Source organism: Amblyraja radiata, chromosome 5 (assembly GCF_010909765.2).
Source record: "Amblyraja radiata isolate CabotCenter1 chromosome 5, sAmbRad1.1.pri, whole genome shotgun sequence".
NCBI classification, from domain to species: domain Eukaryota; kingdom Metazoa; phylum Chordata; class Chondrichthyes; order Rajiformes; family Rajidae; genus Amblyraja; species Amblyraja radiata.
This window is the reverse complement of record NC_045960.1, coordinates 1679520-1704528: the sequence shown is the minus strand read 5'-3', so window position 1 is coordinate 1704528 and position 25009 is coordinate 1679520. Positions and strand designations below refer to the sequence as shown.

Here is a 25009-nt window from a genome sequence, read left to right as displayed (position 1 = left end):
TTGTTTAGAAGTGAAAAAAAAAAAAAAATTGTATTAATTGCAATGTGTAAAAAGAGTTGAGATACTGTATTATAATTTTGCTGCATGTCATTGTGGGATATATCATGTCTTGATTGGTGAATGTGTTTAGTTTGTGACTTTATTTGAAGCAGAAATAATATGTGAATGCTTCATTGACCATAATTCCGACTGGTAACTACGCACTTCGTCCGAGCACATTATCGCACGCGTCATGCAAGCCAGTCTTAAATGACCACCTAAACTGTCATTTGACAACCTAAAAAGCTGCCTAGGTTGCCCGGCTGGAAACAGGGAAAAAATGTTAAGTGAGAGCCCTGGAGAAGGAATGGGTGACGTTTCGGGTCGAGACTGAAGAGGGTCTCGACCTGAAACGTTACCCATTCCTTCTAGCATTATGTGTTTACCTAAACAGCGCCTATCCACGTCACAATGTGCCAGCAGGCTGGAGGAGCGGGCAAAGGCCTTGCCACAGAGCGGGCAGGTGAAGGGGCACTTTCAAAGCGGGTGAAGCCCTTACCACAGGACAGGCAGGGGAAGGGACGCTCATCGTTGTGGGTACGCCAGTGCTGCAACAGGCTGGGTGAAACCCTTGCCACACTCAGCGCACTCAAAGGGTCTCTCTCCGCTGTGTAGCCACTGGTGCTCCCGCAGCCCCCGTGCGTTCTTGAAACTCTTGCTGCAGTGGGAGCAGCTACTCGCTGGCGTGGGCCCGACGGTGCTGCCGCAACCCCCGCGAGCTGTCAAACACCTCACTGCAGTACGGGCAGTCGTAGCACTGGCCACTGGTGTGCGCGGCCTGGTGAGGCAGGTCGTGGGAGGCCATGGCAAAGCCCTCTCCACACACCGGGCTGGGGACGGGACGGTCGCCAGCGTGTACCCGCTGATGGGACAGCAGCTTGGTGGAGCTGGTGAAGCCCTTGTTGCAGTGGGCGCAGGTGTAGGGGCGCTCGCCGGTGTGGAGGTGCTGGTGCTCCAGCAGCCTGGTGGAGCGGGTGAAGCCCTTGCCGCAGTCGCTGCATGTGTAGGGCCGCTCCCCGGTGTGCAGGCGTCTGTGCATCTTCAGTTCTGCCGAAGACTTGAAGCCGTTGCCGCAGTCGGAGCAGGTGAAGGGCCGCTCACCGCTGTGCACCCGCAGGTGCCGTCGTAGCCCCTTCGACCCGGTAAAGCCCTTGCCACAGGTAGAGCAGCTGAAGGGCCTCTCGTCCGTGTGCACTCGCTGGTGGACCTTCAGCGCCCGCGCCGTCTTGAAGCTCTTACCGCAGTCGGAGCAGCAGAATGGGTGTTCTCCCGTGTGCTCGAGCCGGTGGGTCTCCAGCTCGCTCAGGCACTGCCAGGCCTTGCCACACACGTCGCACTCATAACGCTTCTCCATCTTGTGCCCCGTCATGTGGTCCTCCACCGAAGCTCAGCCCCTCGAAGCTCCGAGCTGATGGGGGGGCTCACCGGCACCCTGGCCACCCTCAATGGCCGCTCACGTTCCCGTCTCTCCGTCCACAGCAACGGCTCCTAAACCCTGCAGGAGGGGAACACAGAGGGTCAACAAGCTGGCAAACAGGACATTACTAATGTGTGTACATTACTAGTGTTTGAAGGGGGGGTAGGGAAGAGGGTGAATGGGTCAGGGGGCATGGGGGGAGGAGGGGGTGATGGGGAGGAGTGAGGGGGGTTGTCGGAGGGTGGGGGCGCCGATCATCCGGGAACTGCGGGAGGGGCGAGAAGGGGAGAAGTGGTGAGGAGGCTAGGGGAAGGAGAAAGGGGGATGAGGAGGGTGCAAGTGAGGGGAGGGGGAGAAGGGGAGAGTGTGAGGGGAAAGGGGGGAGGAGGGGGGGTGAGCGAGAGAGGAGGGGGTGATGGGAAGAAGGGAGGGGTGAGGGGAAGAAGTGAGGGGTGAGGGGGAAGGAGGGGAGGGGAAGAAGGAAGGTGGAGTGAGGAGGCGTGGGAGAAGGGGAGGCGCACCAACCTGGGGGCGCCGACCATTCGGGCACCGCGTCGAGCCACCCGCCCGCACAACTGCCAGCCAGCCACCCTGCGCTGTGACGTACCCCCCGCCCGGCGCCGTGAGGTCTGCCATATGCACGGCGCGCACAATCGGTGTCCTAACATCACCCTCAATCTGAGAGGGACTGCCGGCACCGCCCCAACGATGATTGGTGCTGAGTCACGTGAGGGGGAGGGGTGGGGGGTCGGTGGCATGCATCATGGGAAGGTCACGGAGTGCTGGAGCAACTCAGCGGGTTGGGATGCGTCCATGGAGAACGTGGATATGTGACGCTTCACAGAAAGATAGACAATAGGTGCAGGAGTAGGCCGTTTGGCCCTTCAAACCAGCACCGCTATTCAATGCGATCATGGCTGATCATCCCGAATCAGTACCCCGTTCCTGCTTTCTCCCCATATCCCCTGATTCCATTAGCCCGAAGAGCTAAATGTAACTCTTTCTTGAAAACATCCAGTGAATTGGCCTCCACTGCCTTCTGTGGCAGAGAATTCCATAGGTGTGATAAAGATTCTGGGTGATAAAGTGTTTCCTCATCTCAGTCCTAATTGGCCAACCCCTTATTCTGAAACTGTGACCCCTGGTCTTGGACTCCCTCAACATCGGGATATTGACAAGTAGCCAAGTGTCCCGAAACCTGATACGTTGCCCATATTTTTCCCCAGCACTTTGTGCCTATCTTTGGCAGACATAAGGAACTGCAGATGCTGGTTCAAAGACAAAAAGACGCAGAGTGCTGGAGTAACACAGCAGGTCAAGCAGCGTCTCTGGTCAATGTGGACAGGCGACATTTCACGTCTGCAGAAGGGTCGTGACCAAAAAACGTCCCCTTTCTGTGTTCTCTAGACGCTGCCCGACCTGCTGAGTGACTCCAGCACTGTGTGACCTTCTTCCCATCATGAATGTCGCCCCCCACGTGAGTCTGTGCAATGGATGGGGGCTGTGCAAGCGGATGATGTCACGGCGCAGGCCGGCTCACGTGCGGGCGGGAGGCTTGGCGCGGGGCCCGGATGTTCGGCACGCCCAGGTTGGTGCAGCGTCCCCTCACCCTACTTCACCCTCTTCCCCCCCACTCCACTCACCCTCCCCCACTTCCTCCCCACCCCTACACAACCACTCTCATCCTCCTGCGCTCCAAGGATTAGAGACCCAGCCTCCTCAACCTCTCCCTGTAGCTCACACCCTCTAGTCATTTGTTTAAGAAGGAACTGCAAATGCTGGTAAATCGAAGGTAGACAAAATGCTGGAGAAACTCAGTGGGTGAGGCAGCATCAATGGAACAAAGGAAATAGGCAACGTTTCGGGTCGAAGCCTTTCTTCAGACTGAAGTGAGGGGCGGGAGGAAATGGGGAGGGGGAATGGTTGAGGGTGTGAAGGGGAAGTGGGGGAGGGTAAAATTCTCCAATTTCAGGTAGTCCTTACTGTCTCCTCCCCTTCTCAGCTCTCCCTCAGTCCTCTGGCTTCTCCTCTTCCTTTCTTCTTCCCTCCCCACCCTCACTTCAGTCTGAAGCTATAGGATCTTTGGTTTCGACCCGAAACGTCACCTATTTCCTTCGTTCTATAGATGCTGCCTCACCCGCTTAGTTTCTCCAGCTAGACCTTTGTCTTCTCCACAGATGCTGCTGATTCCCCCCATGAGCAGGTGAGTGTGAGTGAGTAGGTGTGAGTGGGAGGAGGGGTAAGGGTGAGAGTGTGTGTGAGTGAGTGTGAGTGTGAGTGTCAGTGAGTGTGGGGGTGTGTGAGCGGGTGAGGGTGGGTGAGTGAGTGGGGGTGAGTGTGAGTGTCAGTGAGTGTGGGGGTGTGTGAGCGGGTGAGGGTGGGTGAGTGAGTGGGGGTGTGAGTGTGAGTGGGGGTGTGAATGTGAGTGGGGGTGTCAGTGAGTGTGGGTGAGTGTGAGTGGGGGTGGGGGTGAGTGTGAGTGGGGGTGAGGGTGAGTGGTTGCGGGTGTGAGTGGGTGCGGGTGTGAGTGGGTGTGAGTGTGAGTGGGGGTGTGAGTGTGAGTGGGGGGGGGTGAGTGTGAGTGAGTGTGAGTGGGTGCGGGTGTGGGTGTGAGTGTGAGTGGGGGTGAGTGTGAGTGGGGGTGTCAGTGAGTGTGGGTGAGTGAGTGTGAGCGGGTGACGGGGCCGCACTGACCTGGGGGCGCCGAGCATGATCCGGGAATCACTTCCGCCCGCACGTCCTGCGCCATGACGTCACCGTGCGACCGGCGTCCTGACGTCACCGCCAATTGGAGCTGGGACTGAGGCTGGGGGGCGGGGCCAGGGGGGCGGGGAAACCACACACACGCCCCCTGCCGGATGCTCGGCGCCCCTCACCCTCACCCTCACCCTCACCCTCACCCTCACCCTCACCCTCACCCTCACCCTCACCCTCACCCTCACCCTCACCCTCACCCTCACCCTCACCCTCACCCTCACCCTCACTCTCACTCTCACCCTCACCCTCACCCTCACCCTCACCCTCACCCTCACCCTCACCTTCACCTTCACCTTCACCCTCACCTTCACTCATTCTCAAAGATTATAGAGGAGCTTTGCTCACTCTTCTCTCGCGTCCACCGTCCTCCCCCTCAGGGTGAACCGGACCCGCCTCACGGGGGAGGTCAAGGGACAGGCAGCATCTGTGGAGAGAAGGAAAGGGTGACGTTTTGGGTCGAGACCCTTATTTGGTTTAGTTTAGTTTAGAGATGCAGTGCGGAAACAGGTGTTTCAGCCCACGGAGTCAGCGCCTACAAGCAATATCCTACGCATATTAGGGACAATTTGACAATTTTGCGGAGGCCGATTAATCTACAACCCTGACCGTCTTTGAAATGTTGGAGGAAACTGGAGCACCCAGATTAAAAACCCAGCAGGTTAAGGGGAGAACGTACAAACACCGGCGACCGACCCTGCCACAGGACCTTCATCTGTTCCGACTGCGGCAAGAGCTTCAAGAGGGAGTTTGACCTGAAGGTCCACCGGAGGGTGCACACGGGCGAGAAGCCCTATGGCTGCTCTACCTGCAGCAAGAGCTATGCCCGGTTGTCGGGGCTACAGCAGCACCGTGCGCGACCCTTCACTTGCTCCGACTGTGGCAAAGGCTTCAAGTCGTTGCCAAACCTGTGGATCCACAGGCACCTGCACACCGGGGAGTGGCCCTACACCTGCAGCGACTGCAGCAAGGGCTTCACCTGCTCCACCAGTCTGCTGTCCCATCAGCGGGTGCACGCCGGCAACCGTCCCTTCCCCAGCCCGGTGTGTGGAGAGCGCTTTACTATGGCCTCCCACGCCCTGTCTCACCAGCAGGTGCACACCAGTGGCCAGCACTACGACTGCCCGTGCTGCGGTGAGATGTTTGACAGCTCGCGGGGGTTGTGGCATCACCGGCGGGCCCACGCCGGCGAGCGGCTGCTCCCACTGCGGCAAGCGTTTCAAGAGCGAACGGGGGCTGCGGGAGCACCAACGGATACACACCGGAGACCTTCAGACTCGACCCGAAACGTCACCCATTTCTTCTCTCCAGAGATGCAGCCTGTCCCGCTGAGTTACTCCAGCATTTTTTGTCCTTTTTTGAAAACCAGCATCTGCAGTTCCTTGTTTTTAAACCATTCTGGTTAACCATCTCTGCACCTTCCCCAAAGACTCCACATCAGTCCTGTAATGGAGTGACCAGAACTGTATGCAATACTCCAAATGCTACCTGACCAATGTCCCTTAAAGCTGCACATGTACATTCCTCTCTCCTTATCTCACACCCTTTTATCTCCTTATTTTCTCTCGCCTCTGTCACTTACTTCACTCACCTATCCATGTTCTCCTCATATGCTGCCTGACCCGCTGAGTTACTGCAGCACTTTGTGTTAGAGACATAGAGTGAGACAGTGTGGAAACAGGCCCTTCGGCCCAACTGGCCCACACCGACCAACATGTCCCAACTTCACTAGTCCCATCTGCCTGCGTTTGGCCCATATCCATCCAAACTTGTCCTATCCATGTACCTGTCTAACTGTTTCTTAAACATTGGGATAGTCCCAGCCTCAACTACTTCCTCTGGCAGCTCGTTCCATACACCCACCACCCCTGTGTAAAAAACTTACATCTCAAATTCTTATTAAATCTTTTCCCCTTCACCTTGAAACCATGTCCACTGGTCCTCGATTCCCCCACTCTGAGCAAGAGATTCTGTGCATCTAACTAAATTGTGTTCTATGCAAGATTCCAGCATCTGCAGTTTCTTGTGTCTCCCTCACCTATATCCACCTATCACTTCTGAAGAAGGGCCTCAACCTGAATCGTCATCCATTCCTACTCTCTAGACATGCTGCCTGTCCCGCTGAGTTACTCCAGCATCTTGTGTCAACCTTTCACATGCGAGACTTTGTCCAGCCCCCATCTCTCTTTTCCAGCTGCCAACCATTTTACCTCCCCCTCCCACTCCCACACGGATATTTCTGTCCTGGGTCTCCTCCATTGCTAGAATGAGGTGACACGCAAACTGGAGGAACAGCAGAACACCCCTCCACCCCCCCCCCCCCCCCCCCCCCCCCCCCCCCCCCCGCCCATCGTGGGCCATCCCTTCATCATCCCTCTGTCTTCTCGCTGGCGAAAGGCGTCAGGATTCATCTGGAGTCACCGCTTCCTGTTCCCCGGCCGTTCCCCCTCAACTCCGAACGGTGGGATCTCGCTGGAGCCAAGTTTTATTCCAATGAAATACAAAAAAAAATTAAGCAACAAAAATGTACATTGGCCCCCAAATAATCAGTGTCATCCCATGATAGGCTTTCCTCTATATCTCTATACTTATAAAACTCTGATCTTGGGTGTGGATATGTGTGTGTTTATTTGTTTGTGTGTTGTTACATCTTCACGAAAAAAATGATGCGGCAACTGTAACATTTTTACATATTTTTATGGTAGAGATTTTTCCCAGGGAGTCCAAAATTGCCTTATCTGAAATTTTCAGATAAGGCGATTTCTCGAGTTATCACTGAAAATATTCAAAAATCTGAAAAAACTTTAAAAACCATTGTCTTTTGCTGATGACATCACAATGGGTCTGCTCCGTGCTCACGTCTTGCACACACTGCGACTGATGTCACCCCCGACCACTCCCACCCCCCCCCCCCCCCCCCCCGGTTATTCAAAAGTATTGACTGGCTTGGTCGACTGCACGGCTCGGCCCGGGTCCGGTCCTCGGCCCGAGCCTCCCCCTCTCTCTTACCCCCTCTCTCTCTCCCCCCCCATCTCCCACCAACTCTCTCCCCCTCTCTCTACCCCCCTCTCTATAGCCTACTCTCTCTCACCCCCTCTCTCTCCCCTCTCTCCCTGCCCTCTCCTCCCCTCTCTCCCCTCCCCTTCTCTCCCCCCTCTCTCTCCCCCCCTCTCTCTCCAACCCTCTCTCTCCCCTTTTCTCTCTGCCCTCTCTCCCCCTCTCTCTCCCCCCTATACCCCTTCTCTCCCCCCCCCTTTTTCTCCCCCCTCTCTCTGCCTCTGCCCCTCTCTCTCTCTGCCTCCTTCTCTCTCTGCCCCCTTGTTTCTCTGTCTCTGCCCCTTTCTCTCTGTATCTGCCCCCTCTCTCTCTGCCCTCTCTCTCTACCCCATCCATCTCCCTCTCTAGATGCACCTGTGAGTTGGGGGCTATGGGTGAGTAGATGGGGACGGGATGGGTAAAAGGAGGGAATGAATAATATTAATATAATATCAATGGGTGTGGTTAATGTGTGTGTGTGTGTGTGTGTGTGGGGGGGGGGGGGTGGTTAGTGTGTGTGGGGGGGGTTGTTAGTGTGTGTGTGACGCCGCAGACCTCCCCCCCCCCTCAACCACGCGTTGAGGAGATGGGACCCAACGAATTCCACTTGATGTAGTATATATTTAAAAAAAAGAATAATGCTAACTGATCATGCACAATTGTGATGGCTTGGTTTCAAAGGCAGGGCAGGGGCATTCCCTGAGGGGTTTGGGGGGTTGGAAGAGGTTTCTTCTGTGTTTTTTCCTCTTCGGTTGTTGTCTGGGGATGAAGGTGGCACTCGGCCCATCAGGGCAAGGATGTGCGGGAGGAAGTGAGCTCGGATTGAGGCTTGGAAGGCTGAGCCCCGACCTGCATCCGGTCCACCTTGGATGGGGTGAGCGTGGAAACTCCACATGGACAGCGTCAGCCCCTCTTGTCCGTGCTACCTCGGGCTTTCTGCAACACAATCTTGCAATGTTCTGCACTGGATATTGCATTTATTGCGTTTGTCATCACCATATGTACACTCTTTGCTCTGGCGGCTGCGTGTGAACGGCCGATTTCTTCGCCTCCCGGTCAATGTGCAGAACAACAAACTAATGAAGAATCTGGAACAGAGTTCTCCTGGGTTGCTGCAGGCTGAAGCATCAAACTACTACCCTGTTGAGCCCCGTCAGTCCCACAGCACAGAAACACACAGGCATGCCTATCGAAGCTAGTCCCGCATGCCCACGTCTGGCCCCAAACCCTCTCTGCCTTTCCCACCGATGCCTTTAGAAAGGAGATGAGGAGGAATTTCTTTAGCCGAAGGGTGGTAAATCTGTGACATTCATTGCCACAGACGTCGGTGGAGGCCAAGTCACCGGCTATTATTTAGATTTTAGAGATACTGTGCGGAAACAGGCCCTTCGGCCCACCGAGTCATCGCCGACCAGTGATCACCCCGTACACCAGCTCCACCCAACACACATTAGGTACAATTTTACAGAAGCCAATTAACCTACAAACCTGTACGACTTTGGAATGCGGGAGTAAACCGGAGCATCCGGAGAAAACCCACACAGGACACGGGGAGAATGTACAAACTCTGTACAGACAGCACCCGTAGACAGGATGGAACCCGGGTCTCTGGCGCTGTGAGGCAGCAACTCTACCGCTGCACACTATAACACACTCCTTAGTCTCCTGCATAAAACTTTATAGATTTTGGAATGATATTTTTGAAATATTTACAAAATTATTCAAGACAAAAATGGAACCTAATACTGAAATGATTATATTTGGCGTAATGGAAGATGGGAATAAATTGAACACATCTCAAAATCTATTCCTTAACTATGGTTTAATAATAGCAAAAAAATTAATTCTTAAATTTTGGAAGGGTACATCAATACCAACGCTTAAAATGTGGATTGCAAGTATGTTGGACACCGCTCATCTTGAGGAAATGCGATTCCTCCTAATGGATAAATCAGACCAATTCATAACGAGTTGGTCTCCATTCGTCGTTTTTTTGGAATCATATGGTGCAACACAATTGTAAAAAATAACCGTTTCAGGACTGGACGAGGGTTGGTCAAGACTATAAATAATGATCTCCTCTTTTTTTCTTTTCTTTTCTTTTCTCTATTCTCTCTCTCTCAACTTTCTTCATTTACTCGTTTTCTTTTTTCACACACTATATATTTCACATCTTTCTATCCTTTACTATCTAACTTCTTTTTCTTAATCTAATCTTTTTTCAGTGTAACAAAAAAAAAAAAAAGAAGTTGTACATAAAATGTATTATGAAAATATATATTAGGCACTTTGGTGCCATATGACTGTACTTACTTCTAATAAAATAAAATATTTAAAAAAAAAAAAAAAAAAAAAAAAAAAAATACCGCTGCACCACCGTGCCACGCTTTTTAAAGTGGAGATTGACAGGTTCCTGATTAGTGCGGGTGTCGGGGTTATGGTGAGAAGGCAGGAGAAGGGTTGAGAGGGAGAGATAGATCAGTCATAATTGAATGGTGGTGCAGACTCGATGGGCCGAATGGCCTACTCATGATTATAATTTCTTAGCCAAGAAAGCGTTGCAATATTCGAGGAATTTGATTTGCCATACAATCATCCGAATAAAAAGAAGCAAAACAAACAAAATACATTTTAACATAAACATCCACCACAGGGACTCCTCCACATTCTTCACTGTGATGGAAGGCGAAAAAAAAAGTTCAGACTCTTCCCTTCTTTATTCTCGGGGCACTTGAACCTTCCGTTGTCGGGAACCGATATCCTGGCGGGTTGATTTGCAAAGGCTACTGGGGAGACTTTAAACTAGAACGGTTGGGGGGAGGGAATCAAATAGAAAAAGCTAGTAGACAGTGTGTGAGGCAGGAGGCAGAGAAGGGAAGCACTCAGACCCAACATGTAGGGGATAAAGAAGAAAAAGATAATAAACAGAGAATAAGAGGTGGTGGGTTTCTTAAATGTGTATATTTTAATGCTAGGAGCATTGAAAGAAAGGTGGATGAGTTTAGAGCCTGGATTGACACCTGGAAGTATGATGTTGTGGCGATTAGTGAAACATGGTTGCAGGATGGCTGTGATTGGAAACTAAATATTCCAGGATTTCGGTGCTTCAGGTGTGATAGATTTGGAGGGGCAAAAGGTGGAGGTGTTGCATTGCTTGTCAGGGGAGATATTACAGCAGTGCTTTGGCAGGATAGATTAGAGGGCTCGTCTAGGGAGGCTATTTGGGTGGAACTGAGAAATGGGAAAGGTGTAGCAACACTTATAAGGGTGTATTATAGACCGCCTAATGGGGAGCGAGAATTGGATGAACAAATATGTAAGGAGATCGCAGATATTAGTAGTAAGCACAAGATAGTGATTGTGGGAGAATTCAATTTTCCACACATAGACTGGGAAACACTTTCTGTAAAAGGGTTGGATGGTTTGGAGTTTGTAAAATGTGTGCAGGATAGTTTTTTCAGCAATACATAGAGATACCTACTAGAGAAGGAGCAGTGCTGGACCTGTTAGGAAATGAGACAGGTCAGGTGACGGAGGTATGTGTTGGGGAGCACTTCGAGTCCAGTGATCACAATACCATTAGTTTCAATATAATTATGGAGAACATCAGAAGGGTTGAGATTTTTGATTGGAGAAAGGCTAACTTTGAGGAGATGTGAAAGGATTTAAAAGGAGTGAATTGGGACATTTTGTTTTATGGGAAGAATGTAGTAGAGAAATGGAGGACATTTAAAGGGTACGGAACCTTTATGTCCCTGGTCGGTTGAAAGGAAAGAGTAATAATTGGAAAGAGCCATGGTTTTCAAGGGAAATTGGATACGGTTCGGAAAAAGAGAGAGATCTACAATAATTATTGGCGGCATGGAGTAAATGAAGTGCTTGAGGAGTATAAAGAACGTAAAAAGAATCTTAAGAAAGAAATTAGAAAAGCTAAAATAAGATATGAGGTTGCTTTGGCAGGTAAGGTGAAAGTAAATCCAAAGGGTTTCTACAGCTATATTAATAGCAAAAGGATAATGAGGGATAAAATTGGTCCATTGGAGAGTCAGAGTGGACAGCTAACTGCAGAGCCAAAAGAGATGGGGAGATATTGAACAATGTATTTTCTTCGGCATTCACCAAGGAGAAGGATATTGAATTATGTGAGGTAAGGGAAACAAGTAGGGTAGCTATGGAAACTGAGGATCAAAGAAGAGGAAGTACTGACACTTTTGAAAAATATAAAAGTGGATAAGTCTCCAGGTCCTGACATGATATTCCCTAGGACATTGAGGGAAGTTAGTGTAGAAATAGCAGGGGCTATGACAGAAATATTTCAAATGTCATTAGAAGCGGGAATGGTGCCGGAGGATTGGCGTACTGCACATGTTGTTCCATTGTTTCAAAAGGGTTCTCAGAGTAAACCTAGCAATTATAGACCTGTTAGTTTGACGTCAGTGGTGGGCAAATTAATGGAAAGGATACTTAGAGATAATATATATAATCATCTGGATAAACAGGGTCTGATTGGGAACAGTCAAAATGGATTTGTGCCTGGAAGGTCATGTTTGACTAATCTTGAATTTTTTGAAGAGGTTACTAGGGAAATTGATGAGGGTAAAACGGTGGATGTTGTCTATATGGACTTCAGTAAGGCATTTGACAAGGTTCCACATGGAAGGTTAGTTAAGAAGGTTCAATTGTTGGGTATTAATAGTGGAGTAGCAAGATGGATTCAACAGTGGCTGAATGGGAGATACCAGAGAGTAATGGTGGATAACTGTTTGTCAGGTTGGAGGCCGGTGACTAGTGGGGCTCCTCAGGGATCTGTGTTGGGTCCACAGTTGTTTGTCATATACATCAATGATCTGGATGATGGTGTGGTAAATTGGATTAGTAAGTATGCAGATGATACTAAGATAGGTGGTGCTGTGGATAATTAAGTAGATTTTCAAAGTCTACAGAGAGATTTAGGCCATTTGGAAGAGTGGGCTGAAAAATGGTAGATGGAGTTTAATGCTGATAAGTGTGAGGTGCTACATCTTGGCAGGACAAATCAAAATAGGACGTACATGGTAAATGGTAGCGAATTGAGGAATGCAGTTGAACAGAGGGATCTAGGAATAACTGTGCATAGTTCCCTGAAGTTGGAATCTCAGGTAATGGTAAAGAAAGCTTTTGGTATGCTGGCCTTTATAAATCAGAATATTGAGTATAGAAGTTGGGATATAATGTTAAAATTGTACAAGGAATTGGTGAGGCTAATTCTGGAGTATGGTGTACAATTTTGGTCGCCAAATTATAGCAAATATGTCAACAAAATAGATTAGATTAGATTAGATTAGATTAGATTATTTAATGACCACACAGTCAAGCTGGTGGAATTCAGGTTCAGTACAGGATGTTACAAGGTAGGCTGATTCCCGTCAAACATAACATAAAACACAACATCATACAATATACAGTACATGCATGGGGAGGATATGTGCTGTTATCATAGTGTGTTCAGAATTCGGATTGCGTGTGGGTAAAAACTGTTTTAAAATCGAGATGTCTTGGCGGACAGTGAGCTGTAGCGCCTTCCTGATGGCAGCAGGTGGAAGATGTGGTGAGCTGGGTGGGAGGGATCAGAGATGATTTTCTTCACCCTTGACACAGACCGTTTGTGATGGAGTGATTCTATTGATGGAAGGGGCGTGCTGATGATTTTGGATGCTTTGTTAACTATGCGTTGTAATTTATTACGGGAGTGAGTGTCTAAACTGCTGAACCAGACTGTAATTGATGAAGTGAGCATGCTTTGGATGATGGCTGTGTAGAATTTGATTAGGAGGTGTTTCCTTACTCTAAACTTCTTGAGCTGGCGGAGGAAGAAGAGTCTCTGGTTGGCTTTTTTGTAGATGTGATTTGAATTGATTTTCCATTTGAGGTTATTGCTTATGTGAGTGCCTAGAAATTTGTATGAGTCAGTGGTGGATATGGGTTGGCCTGAGATGAGTAGGGGAGTCTTGGGTTGTGCCTTACGTCTGAAATCAATGATGAGTTCGTGTGTTTTTGATGTGTTGAGTGAGAGGTTATTATCTGTGCACCAAGTGACTGCTTTGTGTGTTTGAGTGCGGTATTCTGTTTCATTATTGTTCGAGATGAGACCTATGATGGTTGTGTCATCTGCGTATTTATAAATTTTAACTGAACTATGCTGGGATGTGAATTGGTTTGTGTAGAGTGAGAATAACCAGGGGGACAAGACGCAGCCCTGAGGGGCTCCTGTGCTGAGGTGCAGGGGGTGAGATATTGTGTTATGTATCTTCACCCTCTGTTGTCTGTTCCAAAGGAAGCTGTAGATCCAGTGACAGATGCAGGGGTCGATGTTCATGTCCGTTAATTTATGGAAGAGTTTAACCGGGTTGATGGAGTTAAATGCCGAACTGAAGTCCATGAAAAGGATGCGGGCGTACGTGTTGGCGGTTTCCATGTGTTGCAGAGTGTGAGGAATGGCCAGATTGACTGTGTCTTCCACTGACCTATTGGCTCTGTATGCGAATTGGTGTGGGTCCAAATTGGAAGAAGTGCTGGTTTTGAGGTGAGCAAGAATAATGCGCTCGAATGACTTCATGGCCACAGATGTAAGGGCAATCGGTCTATAGTCATTGAGGCAGGATGATGTGTTGGACTTGGGCACAGGGATGATGGTAGATTGTTTGAAGCACTGGGGCATTGTACATTGGCAGAGGGATGAGTTGAAGATGCCGGTGAATACAGGGGCCAGTTCTGCTGCACAGTGATGAAGCACTGCTGGGCTGATGTTGTCAGGGCCTGCAGATTTATTTTTCTTCTGTCTCCTGAAGGTAGTCCTCACCTCGGCCTCCTGGATGTGGAATGGAGGTGGAGGAAGAGGAGAGGGGGACAATGGTGGAGGGACTGAGGAAATTTGCGAGAATGTTGCCTGGGTTTCAGCACCTAAGTTACAGAGAAAGGTTGAACAAGATAGGTCTTTATTCTTTGGAGCATAGAAGGTTAAGGGGGGACTTGATAGAGGTCTTTAAAATTATGAGAGGGATGGACAGAGTTGACGTGGATAAGCGTTTTCCATTGAGTGTAGGGAAGATTCAAACAAGTGGACAAGATTTGAGAATTAAGGGACAAAATTTTAGGGGTAACATGAGGGGGAACGTCTTTACTCAGAGAGTGGTAGCTGTGTGGAATGAGCTTCCTTTGGAAATGGTGGAGGCAGGTTCGATTTTATCATTTAAAAATAAATTAGATAGGTATATGGATGAGAAAGGAATGGAGGGTTATGGTCTGAGTGCAGATAGATGGGACTACGTGAGAGTAAGTGTTCAGCACGGGCTAGAAGGGCTGAGATGGCCTGTTTCCGTGCTGTAATTGTTATATGGTTATATGGTCGGGGCGATCTTGGCTCCCGTAGCCGGCGGTCGAGCCCTCCATATCAGGGCGATCGGACCCCGGGTCGGGTCTTGTCGAACCTCCTTCAACTCTGGGGCTTCCCGACATCAGTCTTTACACGAGACTGCGAGCTCCTCGATGATGAAATCCGCAGGTCGCAAAGGGAAGAACAGGAAAGGCTGCGAGAGAAGATGAGCAGAATGTGAAGCCAGAGAAAGGGATATTGGTGGAAACGGAAGTGGAAAAGGGGGAAACGGGTCCCATTCAGGTGGGGCTCATAGAAGTGAGAGGAAGAAAATGGAAGGACACAAAACGGTGGAATAAGTCAGCAAGTCAGACAGCATCGCTGGAGAGAGGAATGGGTGACGTTTTGGGTTGAGATCCTTCTTCAGACTGAGTCAGAGAAGAGGGAGACTAGATGAGGTGTGAAAATGACACAAAGCAGATGCTAAGGATATGCAAAAAAATGAAGTTGAAGGAAACAGGCCATTGTTAGCAGTGGGCTAGGTGAAATCGAGTTACAGACAATGAGACTCAACAAGATTACTTTGAAGTTACACACAAAATGCTGGAGTAACTCAGCAGGTCAGACAGGAACTCTGGAGAGAAAGAATAAGCGACATTTTGGGTCGAGACCCTTCTTCAGACTGATGTCAGGGGAGGGGGCGGGAAAAGAATGGAATGTAGGCAGAAACAGATTAGAGTGAGAACTGGGAAGGGGATGGAGATGGAGAGAGAAAGTAAGGGCTATCTGAAATTAGAGAAGTCAATGTTCATACGGCTGGGGTGTAAACTACCCAAGAGAAATATGAGGTGCTGTTCCTCCATTTTACGCTGGGTCTCACTCTGACAATGGAGGAGGCCCAGGACAGAAAGGTCAGATTGGGAATGGAAGGGGGAGTTGAAGTGCTGGGCCACCGGGAGATCAAGAAGGTTAAGACGGACTGAGCAGAGGTGTTCAGCGAAACGGTCGCCAAGCCTGCGCTTGGTCTCACCGATGTAGAGAAGTTGACACCTGGAACAGCGGATACAGTTGATGAGGTTGGAGGAGGTGCAAGTTAACCTCAGCCTCACCTGTAAAGACTGTTTGGGTTCTTGGAAGGAGTCGAGGGGGGAAGTAAAGGAACAGGTGTTGCATCTCCTGCAGTAGAAGGGGAAATTACCTGAGGAGGGACTGGTATGGGTGGGAAGGGACAAGTTGACATTGTCAAGTTTGATTGAAAAAAGATGACTTTGAAACTGGTATGACTTGGGTGGGGGAGGGATGGAGAGAGAGGGGATGTTAGGGTTACTTGAAATTAGAGAAATCAATATTCATACCGCTATCAATAAAAGGGAGGTAGGTTGTTGGATAATTAACTAAAATCAGTGAATGACATTTCTCAACTCAAACGAAGTTTGACAAGTAGCCATGTGTCCTGACCTGAAAAGTTGCCCATATTTTTTCCCCAGCACAAGGAACTGCAGATGCTGTTTCATAAACAAAAAAACACAAAGTGTTGGAGGTAAATGGATCTGGAGAACATGGATAGGTGGCATTTCACAGAGTGTTGGAGTAACTCTGCGTGTCAGGCAGCATCTCTGGTCAATGTGAATAGGTTATGTTTCAGGTCTGAAGAAGGGTCGTGACCCAAAAATGTCCCTTATTCATGTTCTCCACAGACAGACACAAAATGGTGGAGTAACTCAGTCGGACAGGTATCCCTGGAGAGAAAGAACCTTCTTCAGACTGGGAGTCACAGGAGAGGGATAAGGAAGTGTAAGTTGTTACGCCAGCAATCTGTGTTATCTGAATGGTGGATAGTATGGAAAACGGAAATTACAATGAGACCTGGGTGTCCTTGTAGATGAGTTACTGAAAGTAAACATGCAGGTCCAACAGGCAGTGAAGAAAGCTAATGGCATAATGGCCCTCATAATGAGTGGTGAAGTGTTAGAAGCCAAGAGGTCTTTCTGCAGTTGTACAGGCCCCTGGTGAGACCACACCAGGAGTATCGTGTGCAGTTTTGGTCTCCTAATTTGTGGAAGGACATTCTTGCTATTGAGGAACTGCAGCCGGCGTAGGTTCACGAGGTTAATTCCCGGGATGGCGGGACTGACATATGATCTAAGAACGGGTCGACCTGGCTTGTATTCACTGGAATTTAGAAGGATCAGAGAGGATCTTATAGAAACATAAAAGATTATTGAGGGATTGTACAGGGTAGATGCAGGAAACATGTTCCCAATGTGGTGGGAGTCCAGAACCAGGGGTCACAGTTTAAGAATAAGGGGTCGGCCATTTAGGACTGAGATGGGGAAAAAACGTTTTCACCCATTTGTGAATCTGCGGAATTCTCTGCCACATTCACTGGATGTTTCCAAGAGAGAGTTAGATTTAGCTCTTTGAGCTAACAAAACCAAGGGCTATGGGGAGAAAGCAGGAATGGGGTGCTGATTGTGGATGATCAGACATTATCATATTGAATGGCGGTGCTGGCTCAAAAGGCCGTCGAATTGCCTACTCCTGCACCTATTGTCTATGTTTCTATGTAAATGCTTTTCACTCCACATCACCGTCTATATCTCTCCTGCGACTCTCAGTCTGAGGAAGGGTCTCAACCTCGAAACGTCGCCCATTCCTTCTCTCCAGTGATGCTGCCCGTCCCGCTGAGTTACTGCAGCATTTTGTAGTCTGGCCCCCCTTGAGGTTTTATCTCAGGTTTGCAGCCTCTGCAGCTTCTGTGGTTGTTCCCCCCCCACGTGGTGTAGGAGCCGCGGGGCGGGGCCGGATGTGCCATGGCAACCGTTGCTAGGGTGAGATGGGCGACTCCGATTGGCGGAGGGCGCTGTCTGTCCGTTGGGCGGGGCTACGTATCGACATATAGGACGCGGTCACCTATGACGGGGACGCGGCCCTGATCGATGGAGGGGGCGGGACCTGGTCCTTTGTGACGTCAGCCCCGAGGGAGGCGGGTCCTGCTCCCATTGGCCGCTGGCGCTGCCCGTCAGTGTGGGGGAGGGACTGGGCGGGGCCTGGTCGCCGGTCACGTGCGGCGGGTCGGTGCGTCGTGGCTCGGAGCTGAGGTGGGAACAGCCGCCGCCGCTCGGCCCGCGCCCTTTCCCCAGCCCCTCCTCCCTTCCCGAGGGCGATCCTGCGGCCGGCGACCCGAGGCTGCGGGGTGGGGGGGGGGGGGGATGTCAGGTCTGGGCGCCCGACCTCTGGTGCAAAGACTTTATCGCCTACCTGGCGGCGGGAGGCCGCGGTGCATCTATCTACTTCCCCACAGACGCTGCCCGACCCGCTGAGTGACTCCCTTCTCCTCCCCCCCCTCACTTCCACCGTCTGCATCCCTCTTCCCCCCTTACCTCCTCACCACCTCCCCCCTCTTCCCCCTCTTCCCCCTTCACCCCCTCCTCCACCCCCCTCCGTTCCCCTCCCACTATTCAAGCACTAGTAATGTTCACGCGTTAGTAATGTCCTGTTTGCCAGCTTGTTGACCCTCTGTGTTCCCCTCCTGCAGGGTTTAGGAGCCGTTGCTGTGGACGGAGAGACGGGAACGTGAGCGGCCATTGAGGGCGGCCAGGGAGCCGGTGAGCCCCCCATATCTGCTCGGTGTGAGGGCTGAGCTTCGAGGGGCTGAGCTTCGGTTGAGAACCACATGACGGGGCACAACAAGGAGAAGCGTTATGTGTGCGACGTGTGTGGTAAGGCCTGGCAGTACCCGAGCCAGCTGGAGATCCACGTGCGGGTGCACACGGGAGAACGCCCCTTCGGAGTGCGACAAGAGCTTTAAGAGGGCGAACGACCTAAAGAAGCACCGGCGAGTGACCAGAATTGTATGCAATACTCCAAATGCTACCTGACCAATGTCCCTTAAAGCTGCACATATACATTCCTCTCTCCTCATCTCACACCCTTTTATCTCCTTATTTTTGCTCACCTGTCACTTCACTCACTGCCGAAGACCCCCTCATCTGTTAACATAGTGTCAGTCTGAAGAAGGATCCCTTATCCGAAATGTCACCCATCCACATTCTCCAGAGACCCTGCCTGTCCTGCTGAGTTATTCCAGCACACTGTGAAACATCATCTATCCATGTTCTCCACAGATGCTGTCTGACCCACTGAGTTACTGCAGCACTTTGTGTTAGCGTCACACAGTGTGGAAACAGGCCCTTTGGCCCAACTGGCCCACACCTACCAACATGTCCCAGCTACACTAGTTCCACCTGCCAGCGTTTGGTCCATATTCCTTCAAACCTGTCCAATCCATGTACCTGTCTAACTGTTTCTTAAACGTTGGGATAGTTCCAGCCTCAACTACCTCCTCTGGCAGCTTGTTCCATACACCCTCCACCCTTTTTGTGAAAACGTCACCCCCTCAGAATCCTATCTTTTCCCCTTCACCTTGAACCCATGTCCTCTGATCCTTGATTCCCCCACTCTGAGCAAGAGATTCTGTGCATTGTAAATTGTGTTCTATGCAAGATTCCAGCATCTGCCTCACCTATATCCACCTATTACTTCTGATGTGTCTCCCTCACCTATATTCACCTATTACTTCCGAAGAAGGGCCTCAACCTGAAATGTCACCTATTCCTTCCCTCCAGAGATGCTGCCTGTCCCGCTGAGTTACTCCAGCATTGTGTATCCACCTATCATTTGCCAGGCTTTGTCCAGCCCCAATCTCTCTTTTCCAGCTTCCTCCTCCCACCCTCTCCAATCCAGGCCCGAACGAAGCTTTTCAAAAAGGGGGTGGCATGACAGGATTACAAAGTTTTATGTGAAATAATGTGCGCACATCACGAGCGCGAAGTCCCTCGCAGCCTGGGCCCATGGCCCACTCTGGAGTTTTAGATGCTCCCTGGTGCATTCTGAGCCTTATTTTGGAGCATTTTTGCACCAAACTTATGACCAATATTTCACAAATAATTTTGGTTGAGTCAAGAGTAATGAGTGGGTGGAATGGGATGATTTTAGATCATGGTTGTAAACATTTTTTTTAAATCAAGAATTGAAGTTGGCTTTGTTTTAATAGTCAAGTTGTACTGTTGTAAAATGTTATGTAAAATGTTATAAAGGAGCATGCAAAAACTGCAAATAAAATACTGTAAGTTTTTGCAGTAAAGAAAACCTTTTTATAGGATTTTTTTGTAGTTGATTTGATTGCCTGTTACTGTTAGACTGTGTGCAGTACACATTTAATGGTCTTCCTGACCTAACAACTTCACATCACATCAATTTCAACATGGAATAGTGATGTGAATACAACATTTAGTTCGACTGTCTGTCTGTCTGTCTGTCTCTCTCTCTGCCTCTCTATCTCTGCCTCTCTCTCTCTGCCCCTCTATCTCTGCTCCCCCTCTCTCTGCCCCCCTTTCTCTCTGCCTCCCTCTCTGCCCCTTTCTCTCGACCCTTCTCTCTCTCCCTACCCCTCTCTCTCTCTCTCTCTGCCCCCAGTTCTCTGCCGCTTTCATTCTGCCCTCCTCCCTCTCTCTGCTCCCCTCTCTCTGCCCCCTCTCTTTCTGCCCTCTCTCTGCCCCTTCTCTCTCTCTACATCTGCCCCTTTCTCTTCTGCCCATCTCTCTCTCTCTACCCCTCTCTCTCTCTCTACCTCGTCCCTCTCTAGCCGCGCCTGCGAGATGCTGGCCACACGTGAGTGGACTGTGCGGGAGATGGGGTAAAAGGAGAAAATGAATAATATTAATATATCAAGGGGGGTGTTTGGTGTGGGGGTTGGTTAGTGCATGTGTGTGGGGGTGGTGGTTAGCGTGAGTGATGCCGCAGACCGCTCCCCTCCGCAACCGCGTGTTGAGGCGACAGGACCCAACAGTTCCCACTTGGTCTAGTAACTATTAACAGTCTTATCATGGATATGTGTGTGTTTGTTCGCGTGTGTGTGTTTGTGTATAATCACATCTCGAAAAAACGACGCGCAAACGGTAAAACCTTTACATATTCCGGTAGAAATTTTTCCCTAGAGTCCAAAATAGCCTTAACTGAAAATGTAACGTTTTATTTCTCGAGTTATTAATGAAAATCTTGAACAATCTGACAAGCTTTGAAGTCTGCGCTGTCTTGCTCATGCTGCAACTGTCGTTACCCCCCCCCCCCCCCACCCGTCGCTCCTTTGGTTGAAGCTCGCTCCCCGCTGCTCCCCCTCCCTCGTCTCCCTCCTCCTCTACCTGCTCCTTTCCCCCCTCTCCCCTCTCCTCATCTCCCCCCTCCTCTCCCCCCTCTTCTCACCTTCTCCTCTCCACCTCCTCTCCACCCCCATCTGCCCCCCTCCTCTCCCCTCCCCTGGACTCTCTCCTCTCCCCCCCTGCTCTCCTCTCCCCCCCCCCCCCCCCCCCAGTCGCTACGCCAGCAGCATCCCAGGGTGCACAAGTAACCATGCCAGCAGGTTCCCCCCAAGGAGCGCCTCAAGCAGTGGGTTGGTGAATGCGGATTGCGGCGCTCGAACTCCGACCTCAGCTACCGCTTCTCCCGAGCCTGCTCGGGCTTGGACAGTTTCTTCAAGCACTGCGGACTCGAGCCCGAGGTGATCGAGAACAGAAAAAGAGGGGGATAGGGAGGAAGAATGGGAGGGAAATGGGCCGAAACAGATAGATTTAGTAGGGAGGAAAACATTCAAAAAGAAAATGCTCAAAATTATGAATTTGGTAGATGAACTACATAACACACATATACTGTTCCCCCGCAATGCTAATTACACCGCGAGAGACATAACGGAAGTGGGGTCGTGTTTCCCAAAATGGCGGAGGTTCCACTCCGTTGCGTACTACACGTCAGTCCATTGGATTTTGCAGGAGTGGTCTATCTTGCTCCGCTCTATGATCTTTGGTGGGAACCATCTTGCTGGAGTAGATTTACCTGCCGTCTGGGTTGTGTGCGATTTCTGCGAGTACGACAGCACCAAATAAAGTGGATTCTTCTTTTATAGTAGTGGCAAACTTTCCCGAAGGCTGGGTGTTGCTTGCGGACCCACCATAATTATTACATTGAACAGGAGCTCTGCCTCTTTTCAGGTGACTAGTGCTGAGCCCGGTAGAATGGGTTGGCAACACTCACTCGGTACAATGAGCGTGGACCCTGCCCTGCGAGGCGGGTATGGGGGTCGGTAACTTCGGCAATGCGGCAAACATTCTCTGCCCCGATGAGAGTTAGATCAGCATTCCGTAGTAATTCATTTTTCACTTTGTCATTTAGGATGCCACTCACTAGTCTGTCGTGGACAAGCTCGTCGCACAAATCTCCAAAACGACACCGGCTTGCAATGTGTTTTATGGTACTTATGTATGCCTCGACAGACTCGCCAGGGAGATGGTTTCTTTGATAGAATTTGTTGCGTTCCATGATCATGTTGGTCCAAAGTTCACACAGGTGCCTGAAATAGTTCATTAAACTGACTGGGTTGTCTATAGTCTCTGCAGGGGTGACCACTACGTTGTTGTCACCCATCAGGTCGAATGTAGACGTTAAAATCCCTCTCAAAAATTCGCCAACGCTCGCTGAGGTCAGCATCGAAAACTAAGGGGTCGGACTTCTTAAACGATTGAGCCATAATAAAGTGGGAAGGGGAAAAAAAACGGGAATAAAGAAAATAAATCCGATAACCTAGAAGCGAAAAGTGTGGGTTACTCTGACACCATGTAGAGCTGAAAAAGAACACACCAAGTAACAGTCCAACAAATTTATTAGTATATAGTAACATTACAATGCAAGTAGTCACCACCGTGACTCCATCCCGATTAACTACTAGTGGCCGAAAACGTTAGTAACATATGGTGACTGTAAGGTAAGACCCGTTCTGGATAATGGATCCTAGTGTTGTATAAAATATGTACATAGTACTTGGTAGAACACTACATGCACCTTCTACATGCAGTTGTACAGGGGCCTAGTGAGACCACACCTGGAGTATTGTGTGCAGCTTTGGTCACCAAATTTGAGAAAGGACATTCGTGCTATTGATGGAGTGCAGCATAGGTTCACCAGGTTAATTCCTGGGTTGGCGAGACTGTCATATGTTGATAGAATGGAGCGGCTGGGCTTGTATACTCTGGAATTTAGAAGGGTGAGAGGGGATCTTATTGAAACATATAAGATTATTAAGGGTTCGAACACGCTTGAGGCAGGAAACATGTTCCCGATGTTGGGGGAGTCCAGAACCAGAGTCCTCGGTTTAAGAATAAGAGACAATGATTGCAAAAAGTGTATTTCTTGCTTCTAAAATGTTTGCAAAAAGTGTATTTCTTGATTCTAAAACGTTTGCAAAAAGTGTTTAGGTTCTAAAATGTTTGTAAAAAGTGTATTTCTTGGTTCTAAAATGTTTGCAAATTGTGTATTTATTGGTTCTAAAACGTTTACAAAAAGTGTATTTCTTGATTCTAAAACATTTGCAAAAAGTGTTTTGGTTCTAAAATGTTTATTAAAAGTGTATTTCTTGGTTCTAAAATGTTTGCAAATTGTGTATTTATTGGTTCTAAAATGTTTGCAAAAAGACTTTTGGTTCGAAAATATTTGCAACATGTATTTCTTGGTTCTAAAATGCTGATGTAATAAAACGTTTATTCACGCTTTATCCTTCCGAAAACGGTTACAAGCATTTTAGAACCAAAACACTTTTTGAAAACCCCTCCCCCCCCCCCCCCCCCCCGCTGACATCCCCTACCTCAAGACGCTGCCCTCCGCATGGCTATAGGACACTCCCCCTACTGAAGCTGCCCCCCACCCCCCACTGCAGGACACCCCCCTCTCTCATCAGCCCAAGAGAGCCCCCGCCTGAAGCCGTCCCCCTCCCTCGGCTGCAGGACGTTTGCCGCCCCCACCCCATCCCAACAGCCCCCGCCTCAAAAAAATGTTTTGCACAAATTCTTCAGTGAGTCCAGAGGATTGAGAATTACAACAAAACAAATGAATTATTTAATTTGCCACAACCAGGAAATGGAAGGATGCACCTTGATGATGATAATCCAGAATTGCTGCAGGAATTGCAATACAATAGAACTGAACAACAGCAGTTTGTTGAGGAGAATGAGCCTCTGCTGAATGCTGAGCAGAGAGCAATGTATGACCAGGTGTGCAACTCCTTGAAAAGGAATCTCCCTTCAATGTTTTTCATTGATGCACCAGGAGGAACAGGAAAAACATTTATCACCAATTTGATCCTCTCCAAAGTCACAGGTCAAGGTGATGTGGCTATTGCTGTAGCATTCTCTGGGATAGCAGCTACATTAATGTTCGGTAGAAGAACTACACATTCTCGATTCAAGATACCCATCCAAGTGGCCAGGGATGCATTCTGCAATGTTGAGAAGAACTCTACAAGACAGCACATTTCATGAGTTAAGTGAAACTCATTGTTTGGGATGAATGTCCAATTATTAGGCAAAAAGATTGGACAGAACTCTTCAAGATGTCCACAGCAACACTAAGCCTTTTGGCGGCATTCTTATCGTTTGTTTTGGTGATTTTCGACAACTCCTTCCTGTGGTGAAAAGGGGAAATGATGCTGATGTTGAAAATGCCTGCTTCAAGAAATCCTACTTGTGGAGACTGTTCACCAAGTTTCAATTACACACAAATATGCTATTGACAGCGGGAGAAGGCGACTATTCTCAATTTTTGTTGAAAGTTGGAAAAGACGAGATTTAAAAGAATGAAGACAATGAAATTGAAATCGCACAAGACATGCTTCTATCAGCAGAAACACTGGAGGATTGTATTGATTTCATCTATCCCACATTTGACAATCCTGCAGAATTATTCTCCAAGAATTGTATCTTGGTTCCTCACAACGATACCATGAGAAGGATCAATTCTACATGCATCAGACGCTTCCCTGGAATCGTTAAGGAGTACTTTTCTTCCAATGCTGTCACTGAGGGAACTCATGATACTCACTTCCCAACATGATTCCTCGATTCACTCGAGCTCTCTGGATTACCACCACACAAATTGGTGTTGAAAAAAGGATCTCAACTTGGAGCCGCCAAAGCTATGCAATGGAACAAGGATGATTGTGGAAGAGCTACACAATAATCTGATCGTTGCAAGAATCAACATGGGAGCCTTCAAAGATGACATTGTTCTCATTCCTAGGATAGCATTCAATTTAACAGAAGGTGAAGACATTCCCCTTCAGCGGACCCAATTCCCCATTCAATCAAGTTTTGCTATGACGATCCATAAAGCACAAGGACAAACAATGCAGAAGGTGTTGATGTACCTCGACAAACTGGTATTTCGAGGGTTATGGACCAAGTTATGGCAGGTGCGACTGGTGTAGATGAGACTTGTTGGTCGATGTGGGCAAGTTGGGCCAAAGGACCTGCGATTTGGCCTCCACTGCCCTATGCGGCAGGGAATTCCACAAATTCACAACTCTCTGC

At 49.2% G+C, this 25009-nt stretch overlaps 1 protein-coding gene and 1 long non-coding RNA gene across 2 annotated transcripts in view; both read left to right on the top strand.

Moving 5' to 3' along the window:
• Positions 1–25009, top strand: part of LOC116972886 (oocyte zinc finger protein XlCOF6-like) — a 411853-nt gene that overhangs the window by 349898 nt on the left and 36946 nt on the right. The window lies entirely within an intron of this gene.
• On the top strand, positions 1125–15984 carry LOC116972923. Its single transcript, XR_004411951.1, has 3 exons — positions 1125–1161; positions 5530–5532; positions 15972–15984. It is a non-coding gene; the product is annotated as an uncharacterized LOC116972923 (long non-coding RNA).